Source organism: Empidonax traillii, unplaced genomic scaffold (assembly GCF_003031625.1).
Source record: "Empidonax traillii isolate 1590-97213 ecotype Southwest subspecies unplaced genomic scaffold, ASM303162v1 scaffold46:size3806547, whole genome shotgun sequence".
In the NCBI taxonomy this organism is placed as follows: domain Eukaryota; kingdom Metazoa; phylum Chordata; class Aves; order Passeriformes; family Tyrannidae; genus Empidonax; species Empidonax traillii.
The window spans coordinates 2,981,881-3,001,779 of NW_020955239.1; the positions used below are offsets into that span (position 1 = coordinate 2,981,881).

Here is a 19,899-nt window from a genome sequence, read left to right on the forward strand (position 1 = left end):
TCTTAGTCCTCCTCTCCTCATATTCTGGCCCTTAAGACCACATTGTCCAATGAATTCTTTCTCATCATAGATAAATTACACTGGAAACCTGTCTGCCTCATTGTTTTAAAAGATACTGAGAGCACTAAGCTAATTTTTCTTTAACATTCTTTCTCCTGATTTTCCAAACAGGAAAACATCAGAATAGCCTGTAAGGTACTGACAGCATGGGTGTCTATTACTTGCTAAGGAAACCAGAGAACTAAGAGAACTAGTTTTTCCTCTGTTGATACCCACTAGCTATGTTGTCAGAACAAGAAAGAAAAAAACAGTAACAGAGTAACACCCAGCATCCGACTGACCTAGAAATAAGGAAACCTACACAGTTTAGGACAGCTGTATACATGTGGGGGGAAAACAAACAAACAAACAAAAAAAATCAAAGAGGATTAGCAAATCTAAGCTTCATGTTGATAACACACACTATGTTCTACCATCAGTTTGTAGTAAACAACTGGAAAGCAACTGTGAGGGGCAGTCAGTAACACATTTCACAGATACAGTAAGCTCAATTACTTGTAGTGTATTATCACCAGAACAACAGGGATGCAAATAAAAGAGAAAATGACCACCCTCCCCCATCAGTTTATACTCTGCAGTAGCTCCGTACAGGAAATCAGTGATGAGCTCTATGAACTCATGCGAGCACAGTGTGGACCCCACAGGTAATATCAGCCTGTAATTATTAAATCGAAGACCTTATAATTTGCTTATCTAAACTCTACTTGCAAGTTCCTACGGAATAAACTAAATTGCTGCCTTTCATAACCTCTCAGTCACTGTGCAGTGTTCAGCGGGTGGAGAATGTCCCCCGAGGGGTGTAATCTTCTCCAAAAGAAACCAAAGGCACGGCTGTACAAAATGCATGCAAGCAGAGGGAATTTCCTTCCCCATCACCCATCCCAAATGCATCCCAGATTAACCTTGGCTGAAAAGGACAATATAAAGGTTAAGATACTGAATTTAATATGCAGGGAATGACTATGAAGAGATGTTTGCTAAAAATCAATTTATTATTTATTATATTCATAGCTTCCCACTTTACCAGAAGTGAACTATAATTTTTAAAATAAGACAATTGCTTACCACTGATATGCAGACTAGTGCAAATGGGTTGTCTCCCATAAGAAATTCTTTTTTTTTTTCCACAAGTAAAATTAAAAATGAACTACCCATGGAAAAAGTCATAAAGAAACAACAGGAGGCAATTGGCAGTATTAGTAAGAAGAACAAGGCTCTGAAATATTTTGTTGTTGTTGGTTTTAAAATTCCAGGATGCAAGTGTAAAATTACTAAGGTACTAGGATATTAGATTATGAACATAAACTGTGAACTTACTGCACCAACATTAATTCTACTCTCCACTCCTATTCCAAATCTCACACATATGAATTTCCTTTGTCAGTTTTGCAAGGTTCTATTATAAGTAGTTGTTACTAGAAGTTCATAGTACTTGCCTCTGACAAATATTCAGACCATACTACTGTCAGGGTGAATTATTTCCCATAATAATTAAAATCACATCTCCACTGAGTTCTATGGCAGCAACAGAATGGTGCTCTTGCTTAAAATACACTTGAGTGCTTCAACAGAGTGGCATAAATATGAATACAAGATCACAACCATTAATCACCTCCAGCTCATCACAACACGTAAGACGAAGGGCAAAAATTCACGTTGCAGAAAACTGCAGTTTGGTATTTTGCTGTTATCTATGGAGAATACAGTATGTATTTCAAAATGTGGGAGCATGTAGATATTTTGGTATTTTAAATGGAAAAACATACATAAATTGATTTACCCACAATTCACCTTACATTATTACTTCACAGGTTAAAAGGTTCTTTGTTTGGCTTTTTTTCCGCTGAGACACAAGAAGTGCATGTGCACAGAAAGGCACACCTGATTCTACTAAGAGATGAGGAAGAACTGTACCCTTGTGAATTAAGACGACAAACACAGTAATGAGCTAGCACTTCTATAACTCCTAACAAAGACCTTGTACACTTAAGAGGACAATAACTGAAAATATGAGGACAAGCCTCAATATGAACTTGCCTGTCAAAGAAAGAAAAAACTTGATCATCTCCCCTCTGGAAGGTGTTGTGTTATAATTTCACACTAAGGGTTCTTTGTTTGAAAAAGTGATCTTTAACCAGAAAGTTTAAAATACCTGGGTAGCTAACCTAGAGTAAAGAATACCAAAGTTCGGACCTTGTTAAAGGAAAACAATTAAAAAAATGTTAGGCCCAGAGTCTGCTGTTAAAAAGCCATACTTGGAGAAGTACTATAAAAGCCAGAGTTGTAATACATGCACAAAATAATTATTAAGGGAATAGTCTTAATAAAATAATAACTAAAATAGTCATGCAAAAGCTACTCCAACCTTAACAGTCCTGCTACTAAAGACTGAGGCAAAAAAGACATTTAGAAGCTGAACCTTTTTCATGTAACCAAGTCCCCTGTTCCATTGAGCAACAGGCCCACATTTTCACTTGTCTTCTTTTTGTTCCCTACGTACCTATGGAAGCACTTCTTGTCATCTTTGATAACCCTAAATCATGGTCGATATATTGGTGGGGGATGAAAAAAGATCACCTAGTCAGACATTATAACGTGCAAACAATAACTCAATCAAAAATTCAATACTAAACAAATCTTGCTCTAAATAATAATCTCTAAGACACCGAAAATGTGGTTCTTGTTTCTATATTTTGTAACTCAGGGTGACTAACCCTCAAACATGGGTAGGAAAACATCTGTAGTGCAACTGAATTCTTCTCATAGCTCTGAAACCTGACCCTAGCTATATCTGACCATCAAAGGTACCAAGAAACTTTCATAGGGAACATAAAGTACAACACTTACTAAGAAAATTCTCAGTGAAGCATAACCAAACCTAGTTTAGAAAGTTACAGCTGGCTAGAAGGGCACAGCACTTCAGACCACAAGGTCAAAACCACCACAGTACACATTTGAAAATCCACGACTGAAAAAATTTAAAGAGAAAAAACCACAGTTATCCAAATTTACATTAATCAGAATTCCAAAATCAGTGAAAAAATGTGAAAGGTCCCCATCCACATGTAGATATGCTCATATCTAAACAAGACACTTTAATACAATTCTAAATATATCCTTAATCATATCGAGGTACAAAAATAGTGCACAATCTGCATTCCCCAACGTCTTGTCTGTACCAATAATCATCCCTGTGCTCTGCAGCTTGTCTGGCCATACCAGTTCTGTAGTCTATGTTTTTTGAAACATGTGCCAAACCCTACTTGCTTGTTCTAAGATTCCCAGCAGTGCTCAGAACCGGCTACCTGCAGGAACTGATCAGAAACGTGGAGCCCTATGACTCCTCCATGAACAGGGGGGCACCTCTGTTCTGATCCCTGAGCCTGCTGGCAAAAACATGAAGCCCCAACTTGCCCTTCTTGATCTAGGAAGTCCAAAATAGTAAGCAAGGGAAAATTAGAACCCCGTCCATTTTAATCCAGGGTTTTCCCAACAGAAACACACATGCATTGGAGTCTGACACACTGTGTAAGCACAGAACAAGTGAGCAACAAATGTACAAGGTGGTTCCCCCTATGTAAGGGCTGCAGGGTCAGCCTACCTACTTTCCTAGTAGCCTGAGTGAAGCCACTAGCACTACCAAGCTCAGACATACCCAGAAATACTGGACTAAAAGTTGTTCTTTTTGATCTAAGCAGAATTCCTAAGTAGACAAAGTCAGTATCAGCTGTAAGATTGATAATTGGTAGCCTTGATCTAGACATTAGTGAAGGAAAGTAACCTTATAAACAAAATTTGTAAGTAACTGGAGTTGATAAAAACTTGCTATTTTCCAAACATTGATTTTTCCCTGATACACTTTTAGAAAAAAATTGCCATAGCTATGCTAAGTCCTAGATTCACATGATCCCTTTTTTTCAATAATTAAAGCTTAACAGTAATAATAAGCAGTGAGAACACACTGCCTACATTTTATTTTTTGTGCGTTTGCATTTATAACAATTCACCCTGTAAGGAACACTTGCAGGACAGCTCCAGAAAGATATTTTCATTTGATAAAAGGAAAAATTAATTGTTAATTTATAAAAACTAACTTTTTGACTCTACCTGTTTCACACTGTCCAGTAAGGACAGGTTTCCCATCACACAGCTCCTACAGCCTCCTCAAGCTCACGCACAAATTCCACAGGCAGCAGAACAGGTTCAGCAATAAGAATTCACTTCAAGCTAACTCTACAAACTGTAATAAGTTCAAGCAGGAAATAAAGCATGAAAGAGTTCTTTGGGACTGCATTTATCAGTTCCATACTATGCAGACAATTATTTATTATTTTATCTAGACCAAAATCAAAAGCAGCAATGGGTTTGCTCTGGGAGTATGGCGAAGAAGTACAGAGATCTTCTTCATTAAACCCACCGAGAAGGAATTCAATTCAACTGACAAGGTAGAAAGATCACAGTACAGCATCAGTTTTTCCATGTAGGACAGTTCAAGTCCTCAAGTTTTACAGATGCTGCCTAAATCGGCTCCTTTCATAGGCATTTCCTTCTTTTCAAAAGATTAGTTTTTTAGTAGGGCATTTAGACAATAGTTTTTGACACCTCTTTTACGCAACACTTTTCTAATCCTATTATCTCTTTCTATTTAAAGTCCACCAACTAACTGCACTGAGAAATTATGAAATCATGGGCTATTTAAAAACAAAACAAAAAAGACAAACAAAAGAGATCCAGTCCTGAAACGAAACCCTCTGCCACTTCTCAGGATTTCAAGCCAAACGAAGAAAGCACATTAAACCACTCACTGCTGCTGCCACATCCCTTCTTCCTATAGAACAGTCACTCCAAAAAGTACTGAGAGCACCACGCAAGCAGCAGAAACTTTTCATCCAGGAAACCCCACACCATAAAGAGACCTCTGTTACCTCTCACACGCTGCAGTAAAGTCAGCTCAAATCACAGGATGAAAGGAAAAAAAAAGAAAGAAAAAAGTGCCAACACATCCCGCTTTTACCCCGGCCAGAGAGGCTCTCTAGCGCCGTCCCACATGCCCCTCCCTCAGCTTATGTCCCAGCCTGGGATGGCAGACAGCCTCCATCACCTCCTTCTGGCACAGCAGAACCAGCACTGAGGCACTCAGGCATACCAGGACAGAAGCAATACTGCTTACAAATAATTCCCACAACAAACCACTCAATTAGAAACAAAGCAAACCACAATTTTTATCAGTGCCCTTTCAGCATCTGCTCCATTTGGAGATTTTAAATATTAGAGATACCATTCTTCTTATGTAGATCAAGCTGCCAACCCTCTTGTCCATACCTGTGGAGAAGTCCAGGTGCTCCCCCTGTACTCCTCTTCATTATTGCCTGGACATACCAGTGGATGACAATACCACCACTGACAGAAGCATCTACTTTATGCAACCAGCCTGGCTCAGTGACTACGCTTTTCATAAAAGGTAACTCATTATGACAAGGTCGTCCCTCACCGGGGACTGGGGACTAGCTGAAAGAGTTTTTTGCCAACCTTCCTAAGCCTCCTCCCCAGCTGCAGTGTACTAAGCTGACGAACACACTTTCTTCAGCAGAGTTGCACCCACCTCAGAGGAATTTATGAGCAAGCCCGTGTCTGGTTAGGTGTAGGTTTTTCTCATACTTCCAGTCAACATACAGATAACACCTAAAGATTCAGAAAGGATGAGACCTGAGTAGACACAGGTTATGTAGGTAAGAAGGACTGTAGTCAATGTGGAGAGATAAAGGACAGGTACAGCCTCATGATGAGCGTCAAACTCCTGTAACTTGAACTTGTTTGAACTCTTTGAGCAGTGAGTACATTCCAAGCTCCTCCAGTAAGCCTCTTCTGCGCCACAAAGTTCTTATCTACTACCAGGACTTCACATGAGTTTTGAGGAAAGACTTCCTCGTTCCAGACACTTAACAGTGTGGAAAAAGCTTTTAGGACTACTGCATGTTTCAGCTTATCAGTCACATTAGGTCTGACTAGTCTGGATTTTGACTATCACAGTCTCATCTTTCTCTGTGGTTCAATTCCCAAACTATGCTTTCTCTGCACCAGCACAGGCTCTCATGGAAACATGCAAATAGCTGCATTAGCAGGCAAGCAGTATTTCTAGGAACCTTCTGTAATCCTTTGTCTACACTTCCCACTGAAAAATGTCAGAAAATCTGATATTACAACCAGCAGAAAAACAGTAGCTCAGCTTTCAGTTGACTGGGCATGGTTATTTTAGGAGAATGGTAACAGACATTTCCAGGCAACGACTGGTAACATTCTACAAGCTCTTCAGAACCAGACAATTTTACAGAGGAAACATATGAGTTAAAAAGAAACAGAGCAAGGTGCACTTGCAGGGCCTGGTTACAGTGATAACCACTGCCAGCTAAAATATTTCAGTTATGTCAAGAATACAAATATACTGATGTGGTGGCTCCCCACTCTTTTCTTACTATTTATTACTTGATAACTTGATACTCAGCATAAAAGAACAAAAGTACTGGTAGCTTCCACTCCCTAAATTACAAACTAAAAAGATAAAGAACACGGAACACACCAGGAAATAACTGTGGTTTTTTAACCCCAGCTGGCAATTAGGCACCACAGCCACTCCCTCACTCCCCATCAACAGTGGGATGGGGGGGAGAATCAGAAAAGTGAGAAAACTCTTAGGTTGAGATAAAAACCGTTTAAGGGGACAGAAAATAAAGACAATAACAATAATAAGTAGAATAATTGTGATCATAATGATAATTAGAATATACAAAACAAAGGATGCAATTGCTCAATACTTGCTGACCGATGCCCAACCAGCCCCTGAGCAGCAGCCCCTGGCCAGCTTTCCCCTCAGCTGACACACTGAGAATGATGCCATATGTGATGGACTATCCTTTTGGCCAGTTTCGGTCACCTGTCCCAGGTGTTTCCTTTCCCAGCTTCTTGTGCCCCTCCACCCTTCTCACTGGCAGAACACGGGAAAAGTCCATGACTTAGGGTAAACACTTCTCAGCAACAACCAAAACATAAGTGAGCTCTACTGATGTCCAGAACAGTAACTACAAACTTCTACCACCTCAGATTAACCGACTGACATGTTTTAACAGTTCATCTAGACAGTCACTGCTGCATGGTGTAACTACACTGCCACTGCTACACAAATCTATCTTCAGGTAGACAAACTTGAGGCAACAATTTCTCTTCTCTTTCTGAAGAAATTTCAGTTAACATTTTCACCTAATACAGGGCCCTAGAGTAATCCTGGCTTTAGCATTGCTCAGTTCTTTACATTTATCTCAAATATTAGACAGTGGACATGCAGCTACTTTTAACACTTCCAGTCAATATGGTGAGCAAGCAGCAGACACTTTTACAGTCACATTTCACTTATAAAACAGGCCCAACTCTTCTAGTGCCTAAAACATCACATTAAGACTTCTGAGATTACCAGAGGAAAAGCTTATGCTTTCTTTACTAAGCAAATACAGAGCCTTTTCTGCAAATGACCCAACATCATTACCAAGCACAGGCCAAATGAACGGGAGCTACTCTAATACTTTCCTGAGACGTAATGAACTCTGATTTTACACTAGGAAATGCAACCTAACATCTCTAGGCCAAGAAACACATTTATGAATGGACTCTCTTGTTACACAACTACAGCTGAGCCACTGACCTCACTGTAAGAGACACGGCACTCTCAGACTGAGCGCAGCTGAAGAGACAGAACGAGGGGCACAGCAAACAGTACTGGCACAGCCTGTAGCTCCCTAAATGCTTACTGTGGAAATACCTTTTAAAAAAATACAGCACATTTTAAAAACACCTTCCCTTCCAGGATGAGTGCAATATCCTGAAAAAACACATGATAAAACAGATTCCTGTGAGCACGGGAATCTCATGTCTAATGGAATGCTCAGGTCATGATTCAACTCAGCAATACCCCATCTTTTTCTGGCAGCTGCTGCCTTGTTGGAGTGGCATCAGTCAGTATGGATGACAGATGTCAGAGGCCTTGACACTTTATAAAAACCATTTCAACATATTCCTGGCCAAATTCCTCACTCAATTTTCTTCTTCACAAAAAATAACATCTGAGTAAACCACCATATTAGAGCAATGCACATTCAACTTCACAATACCTTTTTTAAATGAAAGTGTCAAACACAGACAGATAAAGTAATACAGAAGTTAAGCTATGGCTACTTAATAAATTTATAATTTTCAGTTTACAAGTATCTATGAACAAAGTTGTGAAAAAAATGAAAACTAATAAAGTTGAACAGGTATTATGAAAGCCTAACTGAGAACAGAATCCCATTATTTGTTTCTCATGAAGGTGAATGAGAGCATGAGAACTGCACCAAAGACATTCCAGCTTAAGCTTTGTTGGGCATGAACAGATTTTACTTTTTTTAATTATTATTTTTGCAGTCTTAGTAAGGATTACAAATTGTCAGGGCCTACTGCAAAGACAGCTATGACAAAACTGTGCACATGGCATGACTCTGCTAAGCTACTAAAGGTACAGGACCTATTCCATGTCATAACACAACTTAAACCTATTCCAATTCTCATCCAATCTACAGATGGATATTTCTGCAGGAGAAGAGTTTCAAACATACAATTTAAGAGCTCTGACTCAAACCCTTTGAAAGTGGTATGGCCTAGAGCAGCGTTTTCAAATTCAAAACTAGTGCAATGTTGCAACAAGAAATTTTAATCAATTGCTTGTGGAAGTAATTCTAAAAATACACCCCTGAGACTCAGGATACTATTAAACCTTTTGGACAAACAGCTCAGTAAAATTTCAGGCAGAGGGAGACAGCATATTATTCTTACATTCGGTTATTAATCTCTTTTCCCATCTTGCCACATCTTGCTGGGGTGTCTGGACATTTAAAGGACAAGTGATGTGGGTCCTTCTCTCCTATTTTCTCAAGGCTGAAGAGCTCCTGTCTCTCTACAGCCCTCCTCATTCAAGCAGCAGATGGGCTCTAGCTCTTTCCAGGAAGATGAGAGAAGCTCAAGGGGAAGGACAGTTAACTCTGAAGCAGAGTGTGAAAAAGTGGCTCCTTTCCAACACTTCACTTCTCATTACTGTGCAGGTTTTACCCCTTCCCATCTCACTGAAGAATTAATTTAGCTGCAGGAGTTCAGAAGCCAACCACAGGACTGAAGACTGAGATAAAACATCAGTGCTGCAGATGCCCAACCAACATCAGATCCAAAAATGTTGCTATTTTTTTATAACCCCATACATTTAGGACCATCATTATTTCAGTTTAAAAGTATCATCTGAATTATAATGCATGATAACTTTATCCCACAATTCACTGCCTGACAAATAAATATTACCCAGCTGTTGCTCTCAGGATGACACAATCATAGCTGTAAGGCATGTTACTTGTAGTTATGCCAAAGCATTTCAAACAGAAGACACAATGCTTATAAAATCCCCTAAGGATATTGAAAACTGTTACGAAAAATGTGATAGAAGTTCTCTCGTACTGTTTTACAACATTTTCAAGGTCCCATTTATATGCAACGCAAAAATCTAGTCCTGGAGCAAATAAGGAAAAAAAAAAGAAAAATAAAAAACCAGCTAGCCAAGGTATACACCTGCTGGGTGACTTTTGAACTACGGATTTGCCAAAAAAGTAGTTTTTCAACTAAGCTCTTGCATCATTCAAATACCCCTCAACTTCTATTTTTTCCTACATATTTTTTAAAACGGAAGGACTTGTCAACTCAAATCAGAGAGAAAAACAAAAGAAAAAAGCTTTCCAAATTAAAAAAAAAAAACAAATTTCTTTCCTCTAACCAAAAAGTATTTGTGAAAATGAAACACAGCTGTTTCAAAAATGACAAAGAAATACCTACATAAATCAAAAACAAGATCAATCATACTTAAGGGAAGTGTTTACCAAGAAAACTCATTTACAGTAACAGTATCTTGGATGAAAGATGATATTCAGACTATTAAAGAAAGGTTCATGCAACATTAGCAAAGGTTACTGACAAAGTTTACTGACAAAGAATAATACAAATAATACAAAACCCCAAAGCTGTCCTTTTCAGTATTCTAAATTTCATCGGTTTCTAATTAACAACAGAAGACTTACAGAATCATCACTGAGTTGCGAAGAAAAAAAATAATCTTTAGAGAAAGAACATCTCACATAACTACCAATCTTACTGACAAAAATAGTAAATATTTAAGTTGAAGAATGTGACCTGAACCCAAAGTAGGGTTTTTTTTGGTTTTTTAAATGTTAGCCATTTAAATTACACCAAACTTTCATATTCCCTTTCTGTAAACCTCTCTGTTGAAAACTGCCGTCTAACCTGACTCAGCTGTCCCTTGGGAACTTCCGTAGCTGTTATATGAAGGGGTAGAAGAAAATGTTAAATCCACAAGAGATCTTCATTGTTAACTCTTTGAGACAAGCAAGTGTTAGTAGGAAACTGAATGCATGTAGTCTCCTTTTTCACTATTACTACCATAGCGCTGTGAAAATCTTAAGTGTGCAATCATACCAGAGCTGTACTTTAAACACATTTATATTATGACTCAGAAATAAAACCTTCTTGAATACTCTCGCTCATAGTCCCACTTCTGCTTCTCCTCAACACCTGCAAACACATTTCCATCATCACCTGGGACATTTTTGTCAAATGAGGACTCCCATGAACTCGTGCAAGCCTCCTTTCAAGTTCTCTGATCACTACTCTGGAAAATCCAAAATAACACCTAGAGCAGTGAATGAAGAAATTTACTTCTCGTCAGTGAAAAAAATCTTAGTGAACAGCATCACTTGCCCGTGGTCCGGTTTCTCCATGAGTGAAATGGAGAAAGTAACACCTAGTACTGCATTTACTTTAACACAAAACCATTCAAAAGCTTTAGTTAAAATACAAAGACCAGTGCAGTACAGCTGTCCTTCTGCCTTACGATCCCTGAGCCCGGTACAGTAAGTACTCCCACCTGGCACGTAATTTTTAGATATGTAACTGTTCCCAATTATATCAGCAACAGGGCATTACGCACCGGCAGACTTACTCGCAGGATCAAATCCCCAGGTCCTACCTGTGATGCCCATAAGTGATTCCCCGCACATACACGGACTCTCCAAGAGCCTTGAGCTGCAGGAGACGACCCAAAGTTTCCGCCGCGTACCAGATGCTCTAAGGACGGGGCGGCACAATTAAACCAAACCCTTTGGGTAACGCTGAACCGCAGCACCGGCCCGGGAACTCGTCACCCCCCGCGCTCATTCCCATACCCTCCCTCCGCAGTTTTACCCGCTCCCGGCCGTGCTACCCCCTCTCCGCTCGCCCCTCCAGCGCAGGCGGCTCCTCGCCGCGCTCCCCCGCCCCGCACACCGAGCCCGCGCCCCGCACCGCTCCGGGGGACACGGACACGGACCCACCGCCCTTGTGGCCGCAGGGACACACACCCGGCCCGGCTCCCGCCGCTCCAGGGCCGCTCGGACACGCTGCCCCCCCCGCTCCCGCCGCTCCAGGGCCGCTCGGACACGCTCCCTCCCCGCTCCCGCCGCTCCAGGGCCGCTCGGACACGCTGCTCCCCTCCTCTCCCGGCGCGGCCCCTGACCCACCGCCCACCCGCGCGCGCAGGCGCTCTACCCGCGCGCCGGCCGCCGCCGCGCTCCCCTCACCGCCCATCCCGCCATGGCAGGCCCTGGGCCGGCGCTCGGGTAGCGGGCCCGCAGACCTTGTCCTCTGGGATCCTCCGGGCTTCCCGAGCAAACGCGGGAGGCACGGCTCCGTGCCAGCGGCTCAGCGCGCCCGGGGTGCCGATGACGGCGGCAGAACTGCGCCAGTTCTTGCTGTTTACGGGGATGCTGAAGCGCCCGGGGTTGGGGTTTTTTTTTGGAGCTGTAGGGGAGCTCCGCGGGCTTGGGCATCACAGTGTTTGCGTGGTTGGTACTCTTCAGGAAGCCGAGAGTCTCGCTTCCTCTCAAAATGTATCTGGTAGAACTAGATGATCTTAAGGTCCCTTCCAGCCCACACCACTCTGATTCAATAGCTCTGTGGTGCTTAGCACTTCCTTACCTCGACGGGGCTCGGCAGGAGTTCTTAAAATCTCAGAAATCAGAACTTAAGATGCCTGCTTCCAAAACCTAATTGCTCAGAAAAGAGAAAAGATGCCTTTTTCCAAAACCTACTTGCTCAGGAAAGAGAACTTCACCTTCCCTAAGTGAAATCACAAGAGGGCTTTTTGTGTCCAACTCTAACAATGAAAAACAAAACAAACAAAACCCAAAAACAAAAACCGAAGCAAAAAAAAAAAAAAAAAAAAAAAAAAAAAAAAAAAAAAAAAAAAAAAAAAAAAAAAAAAAAAAAAAAAAAAAAAAAAAAAAAAAAAAAAAAAAAAAAAAAAAAAAAAAAAAAAAAAAAAAAAAAAAAAAAAAAAAAAAAAAAAGGAAGAAACAAAACTAAGCAAAACAGAAAAACAAACCCTTTAAGTGTGCATGCCCATATGCAGGGGTTTATCTGTTAACATCAGGTTTCTGAATATTTGAAAAAAGCCTCAAAATCAAAGGTGTTTTCACCTGCAGTACTAATTAGATCACAGTATGGATTAACCAAAGTTCATATTGCTATAATGTAACGTTTGCTGTTTCTCCATGCAAAACTTGTCAGCCTGATTGCCCCTATCTGCCAAAAAGCCAATTATTTTAAATTATTTGATCAAATAGCAAAACTGTTTCGCTGACAATGGCAAGAAAAGCAGAAGGGGAGCAGTAGGGATGGGCATGGTGCTGCCCTGCTGAGCCCACCTGGCTCCAGAGTGAGCCTGCATACATGCCTGTCGTAGGCTGGAATATACCACACAGGCTTCATACAGTTGCACCCATAAGGAATCTGACACCAAGCACTAGAAAAGCCCTTCAAGAAAAAGGCAAAAATCATCTTCTTTTGTGGATAGAAATTAGTTCTGTTAAAAGAACTAATTATCTGGCTTGTCAGTCTCCACACATACCACAGATTTAATCAGTGTGTATCTCGCCCAATATATGCAAAAAATCACATTCTCACTCATCCTACAGGTCAGCAAAGACAAGGAAGCGAACAATGGGACCTGAAACTACTGTGGTGGTGGTCTCATAGGACAGGGAAACAAGAGAAGAGATGGCCAAAGGTATGTGTGAAGATGCTACAAATGAACTGTGCTATGCAGAGGATCTGAAAATGTTGTGTGCACTTGAAGGAATACTGTGCTACAGAGGTATAAAGGATATATGGGAAATTTGGGCTATTGCAGTGAAGGCATTGTAGGGGAGGTGGGAAACATTCTGAGAACAGCAGCTGACTCTGTTTATTGCCCATGGAATGCTGTGTTAAACTGATACATGCACTTTTTTTATAGAAGTCCTTCTGTGTGTTTTCCTCCACAGACGTTCTTATCTGGCATATTTAACATTTGTCAAACCTTGTTTAATCAGGTTTCTTTCCTCTGGGCTGAATATTATGCTTGTTCCAAAATACAAAACCCTCTTGTGGATCTCACAGGTGTGTAGTCTGTATTGAGAAGGTCCCCAAGTCTGGGTTTTCCTTTGGCAATCTATCTTTAATCTTTTATTAAGCAAAACCTTACATTTTCTCCTACCTCAGATATTCAGGTTGTCCTAGATGAGCTCTGTAGCTGTTTATTTTAATCTCACTTGTAGAATATTACAAGAACTGAACTTCAGCTACCCAGAATATCAACCATGATTGAGCCCCATGCTGCATGCTGATGTAGTACAAACTGTTTTTCCCCTAAATGTCCCATGTCCCCATGGTTCTATCAGCCACTCCTTTTGTGTTACTCAGTTGCCTAAGCTACAGTCAATCTGCCCATTCAACATCCCCTTCACACAGTGGGCAGGGGAAAGGGAAAAATTCCTGCTTAGTTTCTAAGAACCAGCAAAACCATGACAATCTTATACACTAAATTGGCCTGTAGTCTTTATCCCCATGGTCTCTTTTAGGCATTACCCTGAAGGTTAGTTTCCTATTCACATAGGCATCACAGTGACTTGAATTAAAATTGTTTCATAGCACAACTTTTAGAAGATGCACAGCAGCACTGTTTTCTTGGACACAGATACAAAGTCTACATTGGAGGCTCTTCCTTACAGCATGTGAAAGAAGCCTTTCTTTTCATCTCTGTTCTTCAGTCTTACAGCTTAAACAGAGCAGGGTTTTACCTGATACATTGTTTGCATGAAAGCTGGTGCCACGGGACCTCTAAATGTGAACAAAAGTAGTGACCCTTTCTTGCATGCAAGATGTGCTGCAGAGGAGCCTTTGAGAGGAAGATTTGACTTCCCAGGCAGTGTTTTGTGCACAAAGTCCAATTAGTACATGCTGAATTGCATGTCACTACAGCTACACTATTAGTGGTACCCAACCTCGTCTGGATACTTGTACCCAAGACCGAAGTTATGTCTTTGCTTTATGGAGGTAAGGCTTTGAGTTAAGTAACACTGTATCCCAGGGTAAATTTACGAACTGTTCCTGTGCAGGGTCACACCTGTGTACGTCCCAGAGTTTGTGGAGCAATAGCCCTGGAGTAAAAGGATAGAGGGGATGTTTGATAAAATGAAAAGTTAAGGAGTTAGTAAGATAGGAAAACAATTTGAAATAGGAGGGAGAGTGACAAAAGGGGCCTAGGTTTTCTAAGGGATAGTGGAAAATAGACATGAAGCATGGCAGAAGTGAGAAGTAGGTGAAAAGGGCATTAACCTAGATACCAGAAAGGAAATGAGAGCTAGAAGAAAACAGGGACAGAGGTAAAGATAGGAAAATCAAGTGTGCTACTGGTTGAGAGTGTGGAAAGTTCTATACCATTAGTGTTTGCTTGTGGGCAAACACAGTGTTACGTGACCCAGTAGGAGTGTTTTATCAAAGTCCCTGCAGCAGTTACACATTTAATCAGAGAAGAATCTTTTTGAACCTGGGCTTCTGTACTTTACTGGGCTTCTCACAGATGTAATTCAGTGTTTTATATAGTGAAGTCTCATGCAAGAATAAGTTAGAAGACTAGGGGGATTCCACAAAATCTAACAAGGATGGTGTCATCTTTCACATTCTGCCTGAGCTGCTCCTTGTTCCTCAGTATTCGTTTCCTTGGCTCAGTCTGGATTACAGTTTCCTTGCAAATATGAGGAAAGCAAGGACCTAAACAGTCATGCAGTTCTCCGATTAATTCGGTGATAAATGTAACACCCCGTGGACACTGGTAGATAAATACAAAGTATTTCTGAAATATTGTTATCAAGGGTAGGTGGGAATAAATTGTCACTCTGCAACTGTCCTGTCTGCATTACTATTTCTAAGTGAGAATGAGATGGGAAAAGCCGACACACCTCAGTCTCCACCCCATTGCATTGAATTCTGTAGGCATAACCATTAATATGTAGTATGGCAGAGAGGAGGGTGTGTAAACCTTTAAAACATCCAGTCAAAGTTGCGCCTAACTTCTACAATTAGCACAAAGTTACTTCTTTGAGTCAAAATACACAGCAGCAGTAAGGTTCTCCTGCATGTATCCAGACTTGGGCTTGTGTTCAGATTTGGGATGGAGAAGGAATCTTACCCCTGTTGAATTAGCACAGAACTCTGTCTCCTACCTTCCAATAGCCTGTTGCACAGCTCCATCAGCTAAGATCTCCTGGGCGTATTTCACACAAAGAGCAGCTTTCTCTTGGAACAGAGGCTCCAGGCCTTAAAGACACCTGGACTGAGGTTAAGAACAATTTTTTTTTTAAACATTTCACATTATTGGGTGAGGTTTTTTTCAATCTCATCCAGAACAAAAGAATGCTTTGGCAGATTTCCTAGTACAAGGTGTATATTACAGAGGTGCAGACAAAGAACTACATCCGCAGTCTGCTGGTACAGCTGCACTGTCAGTGGTCATTTCTTTGGCCATAAAGAGAAGGATAAGCAAGCTGAAGTGTGAGGGCAGCGTGGCAGGCACATTGAGTCTTGTTCAGTGAGCAGCAGCTGTGGTCCAGTTTGTTGACATGAAAATTATCTGAGGATGCTGCTGAGGCTGAAGGAAGAAAGGTGAATGCATGAGGCACAGATTCTGATATGCTGGCATAGGATGAAGAGGGAGGATTCTCTATCAGAAATAAGCCCAATAATACTGGTAAGACAACAAGACTTTACCAGAGCCCCTTCAAGACATTCGTTTTAAAAGTAAAACAGAACAGCTGGCCTGGTTTTGGCTGGGATAGAGTTAATTTTCTTCCTAGTAGCTGGTACAGTGCTGTGTTTTGAATTTAGTAGGAGAATAATGTTGATTATACAATGATGTTTTGGTTGTTGCTAAGTAATGCTTACCCTAAGTGAAGAATTTTTCAGCTTCCCATGCTTTGCCAGCAAGCAGGTGCACTAGAAACTGGGAGGGAGCATAGCCAGGACAGCTGACCTGCACTGGCCAAAGGGATATTCCATACCATAGAACGTCATGCTCAGTAAATAAACGGGGCAAAGCTGGCCAGGAGCCACCGATGGCTGCTAGGGGACAGGCTGGGCATCGGTCAGCAGGTGGTGAGCAACTGTATTGAGCATGACTGTTCATTTGGGGTTTTTTATCTTGAGTTTTATTCCTTTCTCTCTTTTTGTTATCTCCACTTTCATTACAATTATTATTAGTTGTCTTAATATTATATTTTACTTTATTTCAATTATTAAAGTGTTCTTATCTCAACCCACAGGTTTTACCTTTTCCCGGTTCTCCTCCCTGTCCCACTGTGGGGTGCATGGGGCAGTGGGTCTGTGTGGTAGTTAGTTGTTGGCTGGTGTTTGTTAAGCCATGTCAACATCCTTTTTGGCACCTAACATGGTGCACAGAGGGTTGAGATGGCGACAGATCTGACCAGAGCAAGTTAAAACAAATTCGTTATGAGCATTCGATTCATTGTATTGGTTTTACAGTTGCTGGTCACAATGTTGATTTGTCTGCTCTCAGTCATTGTGCTTGATCTCAGGGTTGTGTTTTGTAACACTTTACTTGCAGCTTGTGTTCCCTGTCTTGAGTTTATCGCCTTTGAGGTCTGGGCTCAGGTTATCGCTTAATTGTAGTTTGTAATACTGGCTTGTGATATGATAGAATTATGGGTTGTAAAACTAATCTGGTGTGTGTACTCAGCACTGTTCAGCTATGTTCTTCGGGAGCCACCTGTTGGGAACTATCAATAATCACAGCTTCTGTCTTTCCTCCTCAGAGAGACAACCTATGGGAGAGACATCCTCCCACACCTTCCCCCTTTCCCAGCAAGCTAATTACAGTGGCATTTGACAATTTTGAAAATTTTTAATGTCCTTTGGATGTTGAAACTAGCACGGGATTGGTTTTGCTCAAGGATCTGTGCCCACTAGATGGGTAATGCAGGATGAAGAAGTCTGGTGTGTGCCTCAAGGAAATTTGATTTGGGGTGAAAATAGCCAATGAATTAAACTGATGTAATTGCTATGTAACGTGTATTGTCACTTATATGTGGTGATGTGCCCATCACTGCACTGTGCACTTTGCAACGCCCATCTCCACCAGTTCTGGATTTGGGGATCTGGACTCAGCTCCCCTTTGATCACCACATTAATAAAGAATGAACTTTGATGAATCTGGACAAGCATAACAATGATGTAATGAGAACTGGCTTTACCATGCAACAGTCCAACAATACACACCATCTTTCTGGTCCTGAAGGATGGTTGTGAAAAATGAAGCTCAAGGTCATGGAAGAAATGAACTCAACTGACATTTTAGAGAGATGGTTGATGGACTTAAGAAATTATATCTGTGTATACATCAAAAGACAGGAAAGGTGATGGGGTATTTGAAAGTGTGGAAGCTAGGCATGGTGTAAATGGTATAGAATAAGGAGTGGATACTGTGTTAGTTTCAAATGGGATGGAGTTAATATTCTTCCTAGTAGCTGGTACATTGCTGTGGGTTTTATCCCATAGGAGAATAACATTGATAACTCACTGATGTTTCACTTGTCCCTAAGTATTGCTTACCCTAAATCAAGGACTTTTCAGTTTCCCATGCTCCACCTGTGAGTGCCCAAGAAGTCACGAGGGAGCATAGCCAGGAAGATGAAGATGACCTGAACTGGCCAAACGGATATTCTGTACCGTAGAATGTTATTTCCAGTACATCAGCTGGGGGAGAGCTGGCCAGGAGGGGCCAGTTGCTGCTTGGGGTCAGGCTGGGCAGTGGTCAGTGGGTGGTGAGCAACTGTATTATGCATCACTGTTGTGGGGTTTTTTTCCTCTCGAGTTGTATTTCTCTCTCTCTGTTTGTCATGTTTTATTTCATTACAATTATTATTAGTAGTAGATTTTACTTTATTTCAGTTATTAAAATGCTCTATCTAAACCTGCATGTTTTACCTTCTTCCAATTCTCCTCCCCATCCCACCATGGGGGAGGGAGTGAACATCTGCATGGTACTTAGCTACTGGCTGAGGTTAAACATAACAGCAGCAGTGAGGGTTGGTCTGGCCAGCTCTGTCCCATTTGTCATAGTCTTGCCTGGCCCGAGTTACCAGGTTCTCAGGGTAAACATTTAAGTGGTGCATCCCCACCCAGAATTGGCTATTGCTCACACGCAAGATTACTTTTTTCTCCAGTATCCTCTTGCTCCCAGGGAGAGCCTTCTTGTCAGCCATATCCAATCTCTGAGTATTTGCTGCTGCAAGGTGACTATTGCAGATCACCCAACATCCTTCCCTGCTGCTGGCTCTTCCCAGGGTCTCCCAGTGCCCCAAAGCTGTCCTGGGTACCTGTGTGTACCTTCTAATGTGGTTGGCTGAGGGTGGCAGTGGCAGCTGGGCTTTTCAGCTGCTGATGTTTGGCCATAGGATAAATAGATGTGCTGACTGTAATGAAGCAGTAAATTCTGATTTTATAGGGGTTTTTAGGCATCTCATGGTGCAAAACATGACTACACCTCAAGTACTGTGTGCAGCTCTGGACCCCTCACTTTATGAAGGACATTGAGGTGCTGAAGCCAGTCCAGAGAAGGGCAGTGAAACTGATGAAGAGTCTGGAGCACAAGTCCCATGAGGAGTGGCTGAGGGAGCTGGGAGGAGAAAGGGAGGCTCAAGGAGGGACCTTTTTGCTTTCTACAATTACCTGAAAGGAGGTTGTAGCCAAGTGGGGATCGGACTCTTCTTCCAGGCAACTAGTGTCAGGGTGAAAGGACATAGTCATAAACTGTGCCAGGAGAGGTTTAGCTTGGATGTAAATGTTCATTAGACATTGGAATGGACTGCCCAGGGAGCTGGTGGAGTAATTGTCCCTGGAAGTGTTTAAGGAAAGACTGTACGTGGCTCTTAGTATTCGAGGTGATATGGCGCTGTTTGGTCATAGGTTGGACTGATCTCAGAGGTCTTTTCCAAACTAGTTGATCCTGTGTATATGATTCTGTGTTGAGCTTTATTTTCATCTGTGATTCTACAGCAAATAAGGAGACGGAGCATCTCCCCAGGAGGCCCCGAAACCCCAGCGGCCAGGAGAGGCCGGTGGCGGCACACCCGGGCGGCCCCGCTGCCACCACCAAGATGGCGGCGCGGCGCGGCCGCCGCCCCGCCCCGCGGCTCCTGCCCTCCCTGGGCCGGCCGCGGCCGCCGAGGGCCGCCGCCGCTGTCGCCGTGTGATGAGAGCATCAGCCCTCACTGCCACGTCTCCCGGGCAGCCGGCGCTGTGCAGGGCCGCGCCGGGGTGCTGAGGCCGAGCCCGCCCGCCTCTTCTTCCCGTCCTCTCGCTTCCCTTGCTCCTGCCCCTGCCCCGCCG

General features: G+C 42.1%; 1 protein-coding gene across 4 annotated transcripts in view; it reads right to left on the reverse strand.

Moving 5' to 3' along the window:
• Positions 1-11,578, reverse strand: part of B4GALT4 (beta-1,4-galactosyltransferase 4) — a 27,031-nt gene extending 15,453 nt beyond the window's left edge. Inside the window, exon 1 of one of the 4 annotated variants that reach the window (XM_027878870.1) lies at positions 11,538-11,578. The gene's annotated coding sequence lies outside the window, so the exon portion shown is untranslated. Of the gene's footprint in view, positions 1-4,985; positions 5,006-5,382; positions 5,544-11,140; positions 11,320-11,537 lie in introns of those variants that run through there. The other 3 variants (XM_027878869.1, XM_027878872.1, XM_027878871.1) reach the window with 3 other exon arrangements.
• Between the last annotated feature and the right edge of the window lie 8,321 nt (positions 11,579-19,899).